Below are 9030 nucleotides of genomic sequence, written 5' to 3'. Positions count from 1 at the left end.
CATATGAAAACATACATAAGCTCTATATGTTGTAACTGTATCTGTCCATAAGCTCATATGGGCTAACCACTCGAGCGTTAAGCGTCATCGCTGTCATCATCATTGTAGATTGTTAGCTGAAAACAAGTTTTTAATTCACACATGATTAAGACTGTTATTAAATCGTGAGCATAGTTTTGTAAAGCGCTCACCGCCAGCTAAATAGCGAGAGTAGACGAGCGCATATTGAGCGTAAGAGCGCAATTTTGCTTGAAAATTAACTTTGTTTTTTAGCTGACAGCTAACGCAACTCAGTGGTTCGAAATGTTTTGGTTTTTTTTTTTTGTTGGTTTTTCTAGCGCTCGCTTTTAATGCAATACATAATTTGTGGTTTTTCGAAATCGGAACGCAACGGCGCACAAAATTGGCGCTTAAAAAGTTGCATTACCAATTGCGCTTTGTTGTAATAGTTTTTTTTTTTTTTGTTTTGTTTTGCTCGGGTGTCGGAACAGACTCATTTGTGGTGCGTATAGTGGTGCCGATTGGTGGAAAATGGAAACAAGTTTAGAGTATTTTTATATACGGGTTTCTTCAGATTAGAAATCAATCCAAAGATTCAAGTAGGGAGAAAATGAGTTGACAGATAGTGTCGAAGGTCCTTTGAGGACCACCCAAGACTTGTTATAGGGAGCTTTATATATTTATAATTAAAAACAAAACTCAATATTTAAGCGAAGTTCTCAAAAAAACGACTGCTACTAAGCAAGCTCATGGTTTGGGCTTCTAAAGAACTAATATTATGTTCCCATGAAACCTCAAACGGAAACATCTAACGGGACAACCAATTAATGCTTTTTAGAACCAGTTTGACGAAATTGGTTAAGGTGATTTATAATGTACGCTGTGATCCCCTGCCATCTTTTACCAGATTTTATCGTCGTCAAAGACAGGGCAAGGACATTCTAAAGGAACACTACTCCTCATTGACTACGTGACGGCACTGCATCTGGTATCGCAAAGGGCCAAAATTGGTCTAACAACATATCATCTTTAACACTATATGAGACAAGTTTCTAAAATCTCACTGCCATTGAATACCAAATCTTTAGATTAGTTCATATTAGAACTGTATATCCATAGTAATAAGGCAGGTGGATCTAATATTAGGGGATATGACACTATGACTATGACACACTGAGGTATAACTCAGTCTTAAACATTTCGAATGAAAATTGTTTATCCATATTGGCCATACCCATATTTGGCATTCATTTTTAGAGTCCGCAATATGATTAATAATTATTATATAATTTGATACCTACAATTTAGGTAAAAGAGGACTAGTAATAAATAACTCTGGTCAAAGTCAGTAGCTCATTAGATGTTTTGATTACTTGTTCTAAGCCACCGGCCCACTGTGCTATCACAGCAATCACACCTAACTTCGTGCACATCCGAATGCACTTCCTTGAATGCACGATTGGTCATGTACTCGTAAAAGTAGCGCGCCACAAAAAGGTGTCCGAAACCAATTTGAGCTTTGCGTGCGCTGCATGCATACAGCATACAGTTGCAGTTGCAATTGCAATTCGCGACATCGCGCTGAATTGGCAATGAGAGCGCTAATAATCTATGATAGTCGTGAGGGAGCGACCTCTAATACCACTGAGTAGGTGCGTGCGCCAACAGCTTTTCGGCACGCACTCTCAGTGTAATGAATTAATATGACACACTGACGCATTGCGCTAATAAAATGGGTAATCATTTGATTTACACTTAGCAAAATGCAAATAAAATGTTGTGTTGGGGCAAATGTGATTGACTAATATGCTCTACGCTCTCCCAACACAACGGTCTCATGGCTCTAGTTAGACATTGCACATACACACACATGTGAAGTAATTGGCGCTCTGTGGTGGCGTTTGACTTGCTGCTTGTTGACTCGCAGACCGCGACTCTCCATCGTCTGCAGTTGGCCGGTGGTTGTCTTAAGCAGCAAGCGAATTGTTGTGTTTCTCTTGTGCGGTTTATGCACCTAAACATCTCCACCTTTGCGACTTATCTTACCAAAACGGCGCAGGCATTGCTCTCCAAACGCGTCTACGTCGCTCACTTCAGCGGTCTGGAGGTGATCGCTGCGCTGCCGCTTCGAGCTATTGAACCGCTATTGTCGGCGCAGATATTTGCAGTGGTCGGCGCTACCGCCGAAGCTAACTGCTGCCACCTCGATCGGTGTTCGTGTTTCTTCTGTTGATTTCGCTACGCTGCCGAACACACATTGTGTTGTGTGTGTGTGTGTTTGAGTTGTCGCGGTTGCCGTCGCTGAGTGCGGCTGGTCCGTGCCGTGTATTGGCTTGCTGAGACGTTAACGGCTCGATTTCCGATCAGTTCAAGTTTTTCATTTGCGCCGAACGCAACGTGAACGCAAGAAAATTCACCGGCGAGCCAAGCGTGCTGCTGCAACAAGCGAACCAACGAGCGTGCATTAATCAGACAACAAAAAGAAGAAAATAATAATTAAAATATTAAAAGCGAAAAAATCAAGAAAATTTGTGTCGAGTTGGAAAAGAAGTGTAAATGTCAAGCAGCGCTTAAAGAAAAAAGTAAGCGGAGAATGGTGTGAATTTCCAAAGCAACAACAACAGGCGCTTAATCGTTTGCTGTAAAAGCTTTCGCAGCGCGCCTTTTTTAACTTTTCTTTGAGGTTTTTCATGCAATAATAGTAAAATATTTTTAATTTCAATTATAATTTTTTTCTTTAATTTCGTTGTCGTGCCTTATTTTTGTTCGCACTGCAAATAATTTGTGCATTTTCCTGCCGTTTCGGCTTCGTGCGCGCGCATTATCGTGTTAGTGGCGACATTTTTCGGTGCTCATCGTGTGCGCAAAGATGCCGTTACCGTTAAGGCAATAACAATAAATTCAAAGTGGGTGCAGTTAAATGACAACAAAAACAAAGTAATTAAGAAAACGAACCAAAAATTATGGCAAATATGTGAAGCAGTAATGCAGAGTGGTGCACAGAGTGCTTAAAAAATTAAAAAAAAAAATAAAAAAAATATTTGAAAAAAATAAAAATTATTGAAAAAGAAGTACTGAAAAAACAAATTCCAAATAAAAACCAAAAAACCTCAGAAATTGCAGTTAAAAGTTATATTTAGCGCTTTTTCCTTAAATTAAAAAACGCAAAGTCACACAACGAATGTCAACAGCTTCTCAAAGAACCGTGAAATTCAGTGCTTAACGTGACAGGCGGCCATTAAAATTTTCCATTTTATTTTATTTTATTTTTTGCTCCTAATTTAAGCATTGCTTGTACAAAATGTGTCAAAAAGCATTTTGCTCATATATTTTTTGTTTACAAACTCAAAAAAAAAATGAAAAATGTTGTGGTACTTAAAAATATATAGCATGCGATAATTATATATAAATTGTAAGTTTTATGTGAAAATTAAACACAAATCCATAATAATTGCACATAATTAACGGTTTATAACTAATTTGTATAAAAAATAAACAACTCAGTTTTCCGATTAATAGAAATTTGGACAAATGAGTATGCCATAATAGTAATAATAATAATAATAATATTATTAATAATAACAGTGAGAGCATTAATAATTATGTATTTTATTTAATTTCATGATTAATAATTGAATAAATTTGTTAAGAATTTTCAAAAAAAAATAGTAGAATTAATCAAGGTATCGATTAGAAATATTTTTTTTTTTCAAACAATATCGACTACTTGTGTTCCAAAGTTGTAACTCTACAAGTTTTCATAACTTAAATGCAAAGAACTAATGTGACTCGCTTAACCCTTGAGTGCAATTCTACTATAACTCTGTTCATAAAAAAATCATGTATACCCTTTAAAAAAAAGTATGGTACATCTGTTTGCAAAATAATTGTTGTGGAGCTTCGGAGAGAAAGCCTCCTGTATCAATTCAATACAGAACTCAGCATAGAAATATACCATATGTATAAAATTCAATGACTCACTAAACATTACCATAGTCTGCGACGCGTTTTTGTTCGTGTTGTATTGACACAGATATGTATGTATATTATGTATCAACAACCCGTGACCGTTTTATTTACTTTTTATATATACATATATTTAATCAGCTGAAATCTAGAGCCATCTACGTAGGCTTATTGTGATTATATTTTTATTTTCTTTTTTTTGTTCGATATGTGCCAAAATAAAAATTGGTTAAGACCGGAGCACACCCAAGGTTTCACAGTTATTTAATTCTAACGGTAAACAGGTGACAGATATGCAAATTTTTAGAGTCAATAGAAGAAGAAGAAAAAAAGGAATACTTTATTTAGATCCCAAAAAGTTGTTTATGGCTTAATTTTGCTCGATTAATTATTTTTTTTCCTAATTTCCGAACTGAAAATAAGACATGAAATGTATTTTTTTATAATAATGAATTAAAGATAATATTATTAAAATGAAATTACAATTTCAATTCAAAAAAAGTACCAAAAATTAAATAAAATTCAAAAATTCAAAAGAACCGTTTACAAATAAATTATAAAAATAACAAATCAGTAAAACAACAGTATATTTACAATAAAAAGCTTTTATAATTATTTTTATTTTTAATAATTATTTTATAATAAATATTTTGTTATTGTTTTTATTATTACTATATTTATTTCCAATTTTTTCGAAATTCCAATAATACATTATTTTATCGATAAAAAGTTATTAATTATTAAAAATGAAGGATATCCAAAATATATTTCAAAAAAATTAAAATTTAAAACTGTTAAGTAAATATTTAATGTCAACTTATTGAGATACAAAAAGTGAATAAGAAAACTAGAAATTAAAAAAAAAATATATATAAAAAACTCAATATTTTTTTACTGTACCAAAAGTTTGCTTAAAAAGCTCTTATTTTTTTTTTAATATTATAATTTGGTATAAAATGTAATACTTTTAAATATGGTTCTTAGAGAAATTAGTAAAAATTGCACAACAATTTATTTTTATTATTTATATTTTTTTTTATTTATATTTTTTTTTATTTAATATAAACTCAATCAATCTGATTAATTATTGGAAAAAATTAGAAAAACTAAAAATTTAAACACTGAATATATGCAGCTTAAAAGCACAAAACAAATCGCTTAAGATTATATCGTCTGTTATGACAATACGTTGGCGTTGAACGTGACTTCAAACAATATAAAAATAACTTGAAATAAATAAAATAATTTATGCAAAATCTTAAATGCAAAAGACACTTCCCATTTGCCACAAATATTTTAAATTTAGCAAGCGACAAAACGTCTAAATTTAGAACATATTTATATACATACATACATACGTACTGATAAGTATGCGGTGAAATGTGTGCGTGGATAAAACGTTTTAAGTTCGTCTGCTGATTTCCACGCCCCACAACGTCGCTTAACTACAAAAAAAACATAATAAAATAAAAAAAAATCTTTACAAAAACAAATAAACGCAAACACGCCCCGGACGCAGTTTTTATTCAGTTGCTTACTTTTCGAACAGAGTGTGTGCTTGAATATGCGTGCAATGTTCTTTGAAGGGTTTTTGTGTGCAAAAATACGCTTGTATGTGGGTCAATTTCCGTTTTGATAATTTTTAACTTTTTTTCCAAACATTAATAAAATGTTTTATTGTTGAGTTAATTTTTTTCGCGTAAATCGAAATTCTTTTTGCAGTATAATATTAAATAATATATTCTTTGAAAACAGCAAAAATTTGTTTATTTTTGCAACTAATTAGCGGTACAATTAGGAGCTGTCAAATTTAGCAAAGAATACTATTTTTCGAAAATTTAAAAATTTGCTTGCTGTCAATATTTAGAAGAATCTCTTGCTCATGTCAAGTTCAATATTAACGAATTTGTAGGAAGAGCAGGCGATTTCAATACTATTAATAAATGATAAATAGTTTTTTTGGCACATTTTCCAAATCGGCTAAAGACACTTCTGCGCAAATTGCACACACACACAAACATTTTTCGTATGCTAAATCCGAATTTCACGGTCGTTTTAGTAAAAATGTATTTATAATAAAATACGAAAAAAATATTGAAAATAGATTTAATTTTCGATTATATACTTAAAAGCGCAAATTTTCGAAATCGCTAATTGAAAATATTTTCGAAAGTTTTTCGAAAAAGAACTTAAATACAAAAGTGTATAAAAAATTTAATTTAAAAATATTTTTTTCAAATAAAAACTGTGGCAAATCTTATGCGAAGGTGCTATTAATTTCATATAACAGTATCTATATACATATTTACAACAGAAATACAAAAATAAAAATCGGTTTAAAAAGTGTGTGAATATATTGAAAAGTAGTAAATCGATTTTGAATACTAATACAATTTTTTTAAAGAAAAAGAAGAAAAAATAACACGAAAATATTACATATTAAAAATTATAAAAAATAATTAAAAAAGAAAATTGAAAATCTTATTTGAAAAATTATTTTATTTTACAACAATTTATCAGCGTTAAACCTACTAATGTTTGTGCCGTCGAATTATATTTTTTACTAAAATACAACATTGATTGTTGAAGAAAATCATACGAAATTTTTTTTATTTGAAATGTGACTTATATTAGTGTTGGTGTGTGCGTGTTTAATATCAACATATTCGAAAACAACAACAAAACTTAACGACAAATTTAATTTGTGGTGTTGTAGTCAATCAATTACCATAAAAGCAGAGTTTTGAAAAAGCAATTACGAAGTATTTCCGACGACAACAAAAACGTTTAAAAGGTTGGTTTCATTTTCATTATATTTTTATATTTTTTGTCAATTATTTTAATTTATTTATTATTTCAATAATTCCCAAAGAAGTTCGCATCAAAAATATATATATTACACTTTTTTTCTTAACTCGCTGGTATTATGAAAATACAACACTGTTTTAAAATATAATAGAGTCGCATATAAAAAAAAATTGGGTGTAATTAGAAACATATCTTCGATTAAACTCAGCATTGCTTACACTCTTAACTAAATGAGAACACAACAACGTAAACTTGTGTTGATGGCTCAACAATTCTTACAAGAAACTTCTGAAATAATTTTTTCTTGAGTTTGACAATTAAAGTAACGAAATAAAATGCATTATTGATTTGTAATAATTTATGCTTAAATCTGTTTTATTTTTGATTTTGAGTTGGTACCATGCTCAAATTCACATAAAAGTGATCTAACTCATCTCGGGACATACATATGTATCTCATCTCAATTTTCAAATCAATATAAATATTGTGCTAGAAAATTGCCAGTTCTGGACATCGTGTCAATGGTAACAGTACGTCTAAGAGATATAAATGGGCCTCATTATCATTCATACATTGATGATTTGAACTTTTCGTTTTTATGCAGATACCACAGTTATTTTTAAAAGAGTGAACAAAAACCAATTTAAATTTCATTTTAATTTTCACCTATCAATTTCTTATTGATTTCAGTTTTTCTTGAGAGACTATAGATCCTATAATAGATTAGGTTAGTTTCAAGTAAGGACTCACATTCTGAGGGCTCTACGTACTTTAATTTAATGTTTTAAATAAGAATTTTCTCGAAGAGTGTGTATTGTCATGCTTTACAGTCGCTGTGTTTTCTTTGACATGGAGCCTGTATTAGTTTAAAAGAAATTATAATATATATATTTGGCGTAGGAACCGCTTTAAGCGATTATAGCCGAATCCACCAGAGCGCGCCACTCATTCCTCCTTTTTGCTTTTTAGCGCCAACTGGAAACACCAAGTGAAGCCAGGTCACTTTGCACTTGGTCTTTCCACCGGAGTGGAGGTCGCCCTCTTCCGCGGCTTCCTCCAGCGGGTACTGCATCGAATACTTTCAGAGCTGGAGTGTTTTCTTCCATCCGTACAACATGACCTAGCCAGCGTAGCCGCTGTCTTTTTATTCGCTGAACTATGTCAATGTCGTCGTATAAATCGTACAGCTCATAGTTCCATCGTCTGCGGTATTCGCCGTTGCCAATGTTTAGAGGACCATAAATCTTGCGCAAAACCTTTCTCTCGAAAACCCCAAGAGTCGTCTCATCGGATGTTGTCATCGTCCACGCTTCAGCGCCATACATCAGGACGGGAATAATGAGCGACTTATAGAGTTTGATTTTGGTTCGTCGAGAGAGGACTTTACTTTTCAATTGCCTACTCAGTCCAAAGTAGCACCTGTTGGCAAGAGTGATTCTGCGTTGGATTTCAAGGCTGACATTGTTGGTGTTGTTAATGCTGGTTCCCAGATAAACGAAATTATCTACAACTTCAAAGTTATGACGGTCAACAGTGACGTGGGAGCCAAGACGCGAGTGCGCTGACTGTTTGTTTGATGACAGGAGATATTTCGTCTTGTCCTCATTCACCACCAGACCCATACGCTTCGCTTCTTTATCTAGTCTGGAAAACGCAGAACAAACGGCGCGGTTGTTGCTTCCGATGATATCAATATCATCGGCATACGCCAGGAGCTGTACACTCTTGTAGAAGATTGTACCCTCTCTATTTAGTTCTGCAGCTCGTATTATTTTTTCCAGCAATAGATTGAAGAAGTCGCACGATAGTGAGTCACCCTGTCTGAAGCCTCGTTGGGTATCGAACGGCTCGGAGAGGTCCTTCCCGATCCTGACGGAGCTTTTGGTGTTGCTCAACGTCAGCTTACATAGCCGTATTAGTTTTGCAGGGATACCAAATTCAGACATCGCGGCATAAAGGCAGCTCCTGTTCGTGCTATCGAAGGCAGCTTTAAAATCGATAAAAAGATGGTGAGTATCGATTCTTCTCTCTCGGGTCTTTTCCAAGATTTGGCGCATGGTGAATATCTGGTCCATTGTGGATTTTCCAGGTCTAAAGCTACACTGATAAGGTCCAATCAGTTCGTTGACGGTGGGCTTTAGTCTTTCACACAATACGCTCGACAAAACCTTATATGCGATATTGAGGAGACTTATACCACGGTAGTTGGCGCAGATTGTGGGGTCTCCCTTCTTATGGATTGGGCAGAGCACACTA

The 9030-nt window shown here is 33.4% G+C and overlaps 1 protein-coding gene across 11 annotated transcripts in view; it reads left to right on the top strand.

The window, feature by feature from the left end:
• Nucleotides 1–2365: 2365 nt before the first annotated feature.
• LOC105213141 (TLD domain-containing protein 2) overlaps nucleotides 2366–9030 on the top strand; it is a 154902-nt gene continuing 148237 nt past the window's right edge. For 8 of the 11 annotated variants that reach the window (XM_011185724.3, XM_011185719.3, XM_011185716.3 and 5 more), the window contains exon 1: nucleotides 6234–6760. The gene's annotated coding sequence lies outside the window, so the exon portion shown is untranslated. Of the gene's footprint in view, nucleotides 2583–6233; nucleotides 6761–9030 lie in introns of those variants that run through there. The other 3 variants (XM_054225432.1, XM_011185714.3, XM_054225431.1) reach the window with 3 other exon arrangements.

Source organism: Zeugodacus cucurbitae, chromosome 2 (genome assembly GCF_028554725.1).
Source record: "Zeugodacus cucurbitae isolate PBARC_wt_2022May chromosome 2, idZeuCucr1.2, whole genome shotgun sequence".
NCBI classification, from domain to species: Eukaryota; Metazoa; Arthropoda; class Insecta; order Diptera; family Tephritidae; genus Zeugodacus; species Zeugodacus cucurbitae.
Note: the sequence above shows the minus strand (reverse complement) of the source record. Positions and strands in the feature narration are given on the sequence as shown.